Genomic DNA, 9,429 nt, shown 5'->3' with positions numbered 1-9,429 from the left:
ATTCAGAAGGTGTCCTGGAGGAGATGGAAGGAATGAGACTCTAAGTGACTGACGATATCTAGAGGGAGAGATGGGAGGACATTCCAGGCAGAGAAACAGTTCATGGAAACCTGTGGAGCTGGGCTCCTGCTGGAATTTGAAGCCCCGGCGTCAAATGCTGACTCTATGCCCTGGTAGCCTCCTAACTCTTACCCTCCCTCTGAGCCACAGGATACTCTTAAAATGGGCTTTATGCTTTAAGCCTCACAGGGATGTGGGATGAAGATAATACATGCCAGTGTGTGATGGTGCCTGACTCTCAATACATGACTGCTGAGCAAACAAGCCAGTCACTTCATAGGAGAAGAGAATGGAATAGGAAAGTAACATGTGGTAAGGTGTGGAAAGCTGGGGAGGTTCATCTCCCAAGCCCTGCCATGGGCTTTGTCCCTCTCATCCCTGCCCTCATAGCAACCTGTAGGATATTGTCATTGCTGCCTAGCAGAGATGCCTACCAGGAGAGCAGTGATGCAGGAATTCAGAAAAGGGAAAAAATATCCAGATAAGAGAATTGAGGCTCAGAGAAGTGAAGTAACTTATCTAAAGTCACATAGCTAAGCACAGAAACTAATGATCCAAACTCATATTTTCTCCACCATAACGACTGTTCCCTGTGGGCTGGAGCTGAGACCTCTGCTGGCCTCCAGTGCAGGCTGAGCAGAATGGCCCCTCTCCTGTAAGTCCAGGCAAGCTGCCTGGCCTGGGGCAAATATGGAAAGGAATGTTTCTAGTCACTACAAGCTGATGAATAGGTGGACCTGAAAGGCCAAGCATGGTACAGAGAAGACATTTCCAGCAGCCAGCTCTCCAGGACACTGACTCGGGTAGCAGGGGCGAGAGTACAGACACCTCTCTGGGAAGGAAGCAGAGGAAACCCAAATTTGGGGAGTAGAGGGTCTAAGCTACCCAGAGGGGCCGGAGGAGGCCTGGGTCCCTGCAACCAAGACCATTCTGGAAAACACGCAATCCCTGCCCAAGGGCCCTGCTATGTGGGCGGTAGGGAGAGGCTAGGGGAGGAAGTGTGGATGAGGCCTGGGGAGCTCTTCCCTAGTGCGGAGGTGGTGACTCCACTTTCCCAGGCCTTGATTTGCATCTGTGCCCTGGGCCTCTAGGAGGGGGTTGTTTGTGGAGAGGGTGGGTGTGTCTGTTGTTTGTGTGTTTTTCCTTCTGCCTTTAGCCCTTCCCCTTCACCTCCTCAGTAACTAGTAGAACCTGCAAGGCTCATGGCCAGCCTGGGTCCTTTCCTCTGACTCAGTGGAAGGGCAGGAGAGTGCCCCAGGGAGCTGCCCACATCCCTGGCTGAGTGCCTCGCCCCCAGGGCCTGCACGAGGAGCAGCTTCCACAGGGCGCCTGTGGGGCTCGTTCCTCTGGATGCTTTTCCTTTTGCTGCGAATGCCTCTGGGGCACAAATATATGGCCCTTGGGTCTAGGCCTTAGGGCTTCTGGTGACCAGGATAGGAAGTGTTGCAGGTCCTGCCCCGAGGGCGGCGCATTAGCTTTTCCCCACTGCTTTCATCTACCCAGCTCACCAGATTCCCCCATCAACCAGAGGTGGGTGTATCACCCCCGTTTCACAGAGGAATAAAGTGAGGCCAGGAAAGGGAGAATGACTTGCCCAAAGTCATATAGCTAACAAGTGGCCTGGCAACTGGAATCTGCCTTTTTGGTCCCCATTCTGAAGCTCTTTCCAGCACAGGCTGCTAATGTTCCCACACAGGGTGCAGGGATGCTGCTTTCCTCTCTGATATGGGACCTCACTGGACTCGCTCCCCAGAGTCTGCCCAAGTCATCTCTGGAAGTCCCTCGGGTGTCTTGTAAGTGCCCGCAGCCAGCCTGCTAATGTGTCTTCCACTTGACCTCTTTGTTGCTGTCTGCTGTGCACTGGGCAACTAAGGCAGGGCCTTGCCTGACTCCCTGCCTGGGGCGCTCCGAGAGGTCCCTGTTTCTCTACTTCAGGTGTGACTCCTGGTGCTGGCCAGTATGGCAGTCCTCAGTCCCCACTGAGGCAAAACGGTTTTGTGCTCTGAATTGAAAGAGGCAGAAAGCTCCTCTCCCTACCGTGTGTCCCAATTTGTAAGCTGGGCCCCAAAGAAGCCTTTTCAGCTTTTCCCTGCAGCCCCCTCTCTGAAGGGAGTAAGGGGCCAGTGTTTCCTGCTAGCCTGTCCCCATTCACTCACTTGCAATAAAAGCCTCCGCTCAGTTTATATGATTCCAGTGAAACTGCCCCCATCACCACCATGACCAGGCTCCCTATACACATCCCCTTCCCAGACACTCAGATCTGGGAGTGGAGATTATGATCCTGCAATCAGTACGCTCTACCCCCCTGCCACAGTTATTGGTTAAGGGATGGGTACATGACCAAAGGCAGGCAAATCAGAGCCAGTGAAACTCAGTTCCAGAACTTTTGAACTAGTTCTTTGCCCTGGTGAGAGGTGTGAGGCCTGGAGCTCCTGCAGTCATCTTGCCCCCATGGGGTGGAACCAGCCAGTGATAGAGAGCTGTTACCTGGAGAAGAGATGAGCCAAAAGATAACAGAGAACATGAAGTTTTGGTGACATTGTTTAGAGCCCCTGATTAAGTCTTGTCTGAAACCAGCCACACCCCTTGGACTTCCATTCTAAAGTCAATAAATTCCATTTTTGCATTAAGCAAAAAAAAAAAAAAAAAGAAAGAAAGAAAAAAATTTTTTTTTTTTTCCAGTCACATCCACCATTCTAGCAATACAGAGAATGAGATTTAGGCCCCTTGCTCCTCTGTACCCCATCCTTAACCTCTCACCAAACTTCCTCCTTAGAGGCCTATCTACCCTCATGCAAATTAACTCATACAAACAGATACCTAGGCCGCCCACTACTAACCCGTAAGTCCCTTTGCCTTTGTGCTATTTGGAACTGTTTGATCTATATAGAAAAATTTGTCCCAGAGACAGTCCATACTTGGCTTGGTGAGGTAGGGGTGGGTGGGAGGAAAGAAAGGTGGGGAGAGAGAACAAGGCACGGCAGCCAACACTGGCTCTGCCCAAGCAGATGCTGAACCCCAAGTTCATCCTGTCTCTCTGAAGGGATGGGTGTCCACACCAGAATTGGCCCAGGGCTGGATGTGCGGTAGAACTCAAGAAAGGCTGCCTGCCTTGGTCTTTCGAATTCCTCCTACTGCTCCCAGTTAGAAGGATGAATTAGAAGAAAGAAGAGACCGTCAATCAAGTTGCTGGGTTTCATAAACTGGCCCCCCTTCCCAGGAGGATTTATCTGTGAGCTAGAGGCACCTCATTTCTCACTGCACCCTTTGGCCTGGCTCCAGCCACATCCCCACCCGCAAATAAGTCCTTTTCCTTCTTAGAGCAGGAGCCTGAGAATGAGTCACTACCTCATTCTCTTCATTCTTTCATCACTGGTCAGGCCTCACCCTTCCCTCGGCCATCCCCTCCTCTGGGCAACCATCTGGATCATGTGTGGGCAAGGCTCTTCCCACACAGCCAGCTTGGAGGGTCCTCTGTGTGAGAGAGGAGTGGACAGGGCTGACCTCTCAGCTCCTGCGGACTCAAGAGAGAGCTGGGGCCTCCAGGGATGGGCCACAGCTACTGGAGTCTCTCCCAGCCCCTAAAGAAGGATATTTCCTGGGGCCCTGTCTTCCTCCTCGGGCATCAAGTTCATTCCTGTGTCTGTCCTAATGAAGAGGAATGAAAACTCCTTTAGGGAGTCCCTGCCATGCCCCAGACCCCACCACGAACTCTGAGTTCTCGTGGCAATCCTCTATGTGGCGACCATCAGCCACACTGGAATGGAGGGACAAGGCTGTCGGGAGGAGGCATTTCTCACGCCTGTGCCGTGAACATGCTACCTCCGCACGCTCAAGCCCATGCTGCGCCACTCGCAAGGTGCTGTAGCGTTTTGGGCCAGCACCCTTCTCTCTCTGCCTCCTCGCCTACAGCAAGCTTTCTTCAGGCCCGTGGCTGGCAGGCCCCAAGCCAAGAGTGGATTCTTTCATACTCTCTGGTCTAAATCAAGCTGCATCAGGTGGCCCTCCCGGTGACCCTCCTGCCTTATTTGGAAGAAGAGGAGGAAGCTAGATAAGAAACCATCCAGGCACCATGGGCCCTTCTTATGGGTCACCCCACAGATGGCATCATTCTCCAGAGAGTGGGGAATCTGAGCTCCGAGAGGCCCTGAGCAAGGTGTCAAAGGAAGAGAATAAAATGAAGGAGCTGCCTTACAGGGCCCTAGAGGAGGACAAATACTTGCAAGTGGTAGTCATTTTCTCCCTGCAGTTAAAGGAATTCTCTACTTTAAAACAAATGAAAATTAAAGGGAATGTGGGGGCCAGAGGGAGCCCCTGGGAATGTTATGCAGGGAGGGTAGTCTGTGAGGAGGGGTCTACTGGGCCTGTTCAGTCAGAGCCCCGTCTGGAGCAAAGGTTGACCTCAGGCTCTGTTCTGGGTCTCCACAGTATTAAATCACCAAAGGGAGAGCTTCAGAAGCCCCAGATAGCCCTGGTGTCTCCAAAGAACTAGAGAAAAGCAGCAACCTTGGACCTTGGAGAATCTTCCAACATCACTTCCCAGCCCTGGCCGCACATTAGAATCACTCAAGGAGCTTTTAAAAATATTCACTCCAAGGCCGGATGCGGTGGCTCACGCCTGTAATCCCAGCACTTTCGGAGGCCAAGGCGGGAGGATCTCCTGAGGTCAGGAGTTCGAGACCAGCCTGGCCAACATGGCGAAACCCTGTCTCTACTGAGCTGAGATCGCACCACTGCACTCTAGCCTGGGTGACAGAGTGAGACTCTGTCTCAAAAAAAAAAAAAAAAAAAAAAAAAAAAAAAAAAAAAAAAAAAAAAAAAAATACCCCAGACCACATGGATCATAATCTCTCTCAGAATGGGGGCTGGGCAGCTGTATTGTTTAATCTATTCACACAATACTACTGAGCTGTACTTCTCAAATTTCCCTTATGAGAAAAATCAGCTGGGGGGCACATTTAAAAATGAAAAAGAAGGCCGGGTGTGGTGGCTCAGGCCTGTAATCCCAGCACTTTAGGAGGCTGAGGCAGGCAGATCACAAGGTCAGGAGTTCGAGACCAGCCAGCCTGGCCAACATGGTGAAACCTTGTCTCTACTAAAAATACAAAAATTAGCCAGGTGTGGCGGCACATGCCTGTAATCCTAGCTACTGGGGAGGCTGAGGCAGGAGAATCGCTTGAACCCAGGAGGCAGAAGTTGCAGTGAGCCGAGATTGCACAACTACACTCCAGCCTAGGTGACTGAGCAAGACTCCATCTCAAAAAGAAAGAAAGAAAAGAAAAGAAAGAAAGAAAGAAAGAAAGAGAGAAATAAAGAAAGAGACAGAAAGAAAGAACGAAAGAAAAAAAAAGAAAGAAAAAGAAAGAAAGAAAGGAAACAAAAACAAAAAGAATTATCAGGCTCCCAATCAAGCAAAGCCAGCAAATCAGAATACCTGGAGGTGACTGGTGAAAATCAGAACCTCTGGGGAATTAGGCCCAGGTCTTTTTTGCATTTCTACCAGGCTTCCCAGGGGACATCTCTGCTGACTGAAATTGCAAAATCACATTCTAATCCTCTGGTCTTTGCCCCAGCTCGCTCAGCTGGTTGCCCCTTTGACCCTCGGGCCTCCCTAGAGGCCTTCTCTGTGAACACACCGTAGCATCTGTCTTCTTCCTAGCACTCATTAATATTTGTGGTTGTATATTTATTTCTGTGTTTCTTTAATGCCAGTCTTCCACCTAGACGATAAACTCTGTAAGGGCAAGAACCAGGGCTGTTTGGTTCCATGTAAGGTGGTAGTGAATTACCAGTGTAGGCTCTGAAGCTTGGACTGCCTGGCCTCATATCCCAGCTCCCCTACCCAGCTGTTCTTTGATCTTCAGCAAGTTGCTTCTCCTTCTTGTGCCTCAGTGTTCTCATCTATAAAATGGATATTTGAATAGTAGTACCTGCCTCACGTGGTTGATGGGAGGCATAAATAAAATTATATATGTAAAACATTTAGCATTGTCAATGGCACATTGGAAATTGTCAATAAACATTAATTATATTGATAAGAAGCCACCACCATAACTTAATAGCCGAAAACTGCAACCATGTAATTGCTCACAATTCTGTGGGTTGACAGTCTGGTCAAGGCTCAGCAGGGTGGTTTGTCTCTGCTCCAGATGGTTTTGGCTGGGCTCACTCTTACATTTTTGGTCAAGTGGCTTGTTGGCTGGGACTGCATAGTCTAACTTGATGGGCCGTTGACGGAGGCTGTCAGTGAGGGAGGCTCGGTTCTCCTCCATGTGGCCTCTCCAGCAGGCTAGATGGGGCTTCCTCATGTGGTAGCTGGGTTCCAAGAGGGCAAGAGCAAAATTCAAGAGTCACTTTCGCAGCATTAGTCAAAGCAAGTTACAAGGTCATCCCAGCGTCAAAGGACGGAGAAGTACTGCTAGTTTTTGTTAGGAGGAGGTGCAAAGACGTCCTGGCCGTTTTTCATCCTCCATAGTTGCTTGTTCCTGAATCTAGCATGGTAGACTCAGGTGCATGGCCCGGTATGCATTTAGTAGATATTTGTTGAAGAAATAACAAATGGATGTGCAGAGGAGAAAGAAACTAGAGATCCGAGAGGAAAACTGATTTGCTCAAGGTCACAAAGCAAATGAGTGGCAGCACCAGCACCAGAAACTAGGTCCTGGTGCACAGTCTTGCCTCTTCCCATTGCATCGATCTGTTCAGACAGCTGCCTGAGATGGGGCTGAATTCTCCAAATAATTGCCTCACTCCTCAGCTTCTGTTGAGCCTCTGGAGATATTTCTAGAAGGTCAGGACTGTGCTTGCTTCCTGAAGAGTCTGGGGACCGAGAGAAGGGAGCACTTTTCATTTCCCAGGGCATAACACATTGCAGAAAATGATTAGAGAGCATCAGCAGTCCTCACTGGGTTCCACTGTATGTGGCCAGCTGCCAGGGTGGGAGGTCAGAGACAAAGGCAGACTCCAGTATAGACGCTCTGTAGCCTGCTTCTCATGTACATGCTCTCACACACGGGTGCATACACACATACGTGCACGCACCTTCTCTCACCTCTCTCTTTAAGGTCTGGAAGAAAGCTAACATAAGTTTGAGCAGTTGGCCACAGGGCTCTCATTTGGGCTCTCAATTGGACCAGCAATTTCAGGAGTTTTGAACAGCAATTTTTGAACAGTGAGTTTGGGGAACGGCAGTCGGGGAAAGTTGGGAGGCGCAGGAGGGGTTGTGAAATGCATGCTACAATTCCGTCATCAGCCCCTTCCTGTTGTTCTGGTACCTGGGGGAAAGCAGGGCTAGCAGGACTGCGCTTCCTCCATCTAGAAGCTTTCCTCAGGCCTGCTGAGTCACCCACCTGCTGCGGGGAATGCACCTATTTTTAGCCTGAGGTAAATGAGCCCTGTAGTCACCCAGACCACATTCTCTCGTGTGTCTTTGTCACAGCTGGTGTGGCCGGATGGGGACCACATTGAAGAGACCCCACTCCCACCCCTAACAAGCTCCCTTCCTCTCCTTCCTCTGAGAAGCCTCACTGCATGGCAGTGACTCACATAACCCCAGGAGAGAATGCGGCAGATGGTGGCAGTGGGTGGCATACCAAGCCAGTAGGGGTGTGGCGGGGACAGAAGTAGTTTATCACTGACATTGATTAGAATTGCTGGTGCATCACTGTTAGTCAGTTTATTATTGTTTGTAATTTTTCTGTAGATGATACGACCACTTATTGTACCCATGTGCACCATTCCTATGGCCCCGTCCTTGGGGACACCACTGCTTGGGAGTTAAGATGGTGGAGATCTGGAGCCCAGTGGCCTTACTGAAGGAGGCTTCACTACTTACCGTTCGACTCAAGCAAGACCCTTTACCACTCTGAGACCCGACCTTGGAGCTCCTGGGCTGGTACTCAGGTCACAAAGGCTGGTGATGGATTCGCAGGAGTGAGAGCAGGAAGGTCACCGAGATGTCATCCCTTGCTCTACTGAGGTAAAAATGGAAGCAAAGAAAGGGGCAGATGCTTGCCTGTATCAGATGTCCAGAGACCCCTCTAAGACCTTGTTCAGGCAGAGCCACCTGTTAAGTAAAAGGTCGGTAAAAAGCAGGTGCTGATGACAAGGCCACCGTTGGTCAGAACTATTTCTACTTCAGTCTGTATCTAGCCCCTGCACCCAGTATAATGTAGTAAAGTATTTCTCGGAGAAGGGTGTGTGGACCACCTGCATCAGAATTACCTGAATCCCCTGGGGTGCTCACTAAAAATGTGAGTTTCTGATCCCCATCCCAGACTTGGGGATTCACTTCCAGCACTGTCACTCATTAGCTAGGGAACTTGGGGGGTGTCAAACTATTTGAATACCACTTTCCTCACCTGTAAAATGAGGCTAAACCTCCTCGTGTACATGTGAGGGACAAATGTATTTATGTGGGTGAGAGGTGCAGCCTGTCACCTGGCACATTGGAGTTGGGCAACTTGTGATTTGAATTCTTCGTATTTGTTTCTTATCCCCAGGCAGCTCCTGAAAGGCTTCACTCTTCTGCTCTGGTGCAGAAACGGGCCCTACCTCTTTCAGATTGGCCTGGAGCTGTCGGCTACCAGTGACTTCCAGAACCAACTTGCAAATGTCTGCCAATCAGTGGCACTGCTCAGACCAGAGCTCAGATAAGATGTTCTGCAGTCTGCTGAGAAAATCTTCCAACACAGTTGTGGGACACAGAAGTCACTCAGCAGAAACACTGGTCATATCACTTCTCCTTATCTCTCTTCCTGGTGACGGAGCGCAATGCCTGTGAGATCTTTTTAAACAGAACCCTTTTTCCAAATAAGATTTGACACGGCACAGGGCCCCAGTGTATGCGAACAATAAAAGCTTCACTCCACTAGTTTAAATATATTTTCTAAGAAGTTCAAGTTTCCAACATGTTACTGTGTTACTTATGAAATCAGTGTGAACACAACTGAGGTGAGCTCCAGTGTGTGAAAATCAAAATCACGTATCGCTTCTAAATGTGCATGGTGCTGCTTATTACAAATATTCAAGTAGTTTAAAATACATTTTGGGCCAGGCACAGTGGCTCACACCTGTAATCCCAGCACTTTGGGAGGCCGAAGAGGGAGGATGGCTTGAGCCCAGGACCAGCCTGGGCAACATAGGGAGACCTCATCTCTACAAAAAAATTAAAAATTAGCTGGGTGTGGTGGCATGCATGTATTGTCCCACGTACTCAGAAGGCTGAGGTGGGAGGATCACTTGAGCCTAGGAGCTTGAGGCTGTAGTGAGCCATGATCCATGCCCCTGCACTCCAGCCTGGGCAATAGAGTGAGACCCTGTCTTAAAATAAATAAGCAAAAATAAATAAAATACATTTTGGGAATTATA

General features: G+C 49.7%; 1 long non-coding RNA gene across 2 annotated transcripts; it reads left to right on the top strand.

Moving 5' to 3' along the window:
* The first annotated feature begins 1,176 nt into the window (after positions 1-1,176).
* Positions 1,177-9,429, top strand: LOC129466321 (uncharacterized). 2 transcript variants are annotated; one of them, XR_008652111.2, is made up of 3 exons: positions 1,177-7,443; positions 7,763-8,038; positions 8,562-9,429. It is a non-coding gene; the product is annotated as an uncharacterized lncRNA (long non-coding RNA). The 2 variants fall into 2 exon arrangements; XR_010117581.1 differs by lacking the exon at positions 1,177-7,443 and having other exon boundaries at positions 7,483-8,038.

Source organism: Symphalangus syndactylus, chromosome 2 (assembly GCF_028878055.3).
Source record: "Symphalangus syndactylus isolate Jambi chromosome 2, NHGRI_mSymSyn1-v2.1_pri, whole genome shotgun sequence".
Classification (NCBI taxonomy): Eukaryota; Metazoa; Chordata; class Mammalia; order Primates; family Hylobatidae; genus Symphalangus; species Symphalangus syndactylus.
The sequence above is the reverse complement of the archived record's forward strand: the minus strand, read 5'-3'. Positions and strand labels throughout refer to the sequence as shown.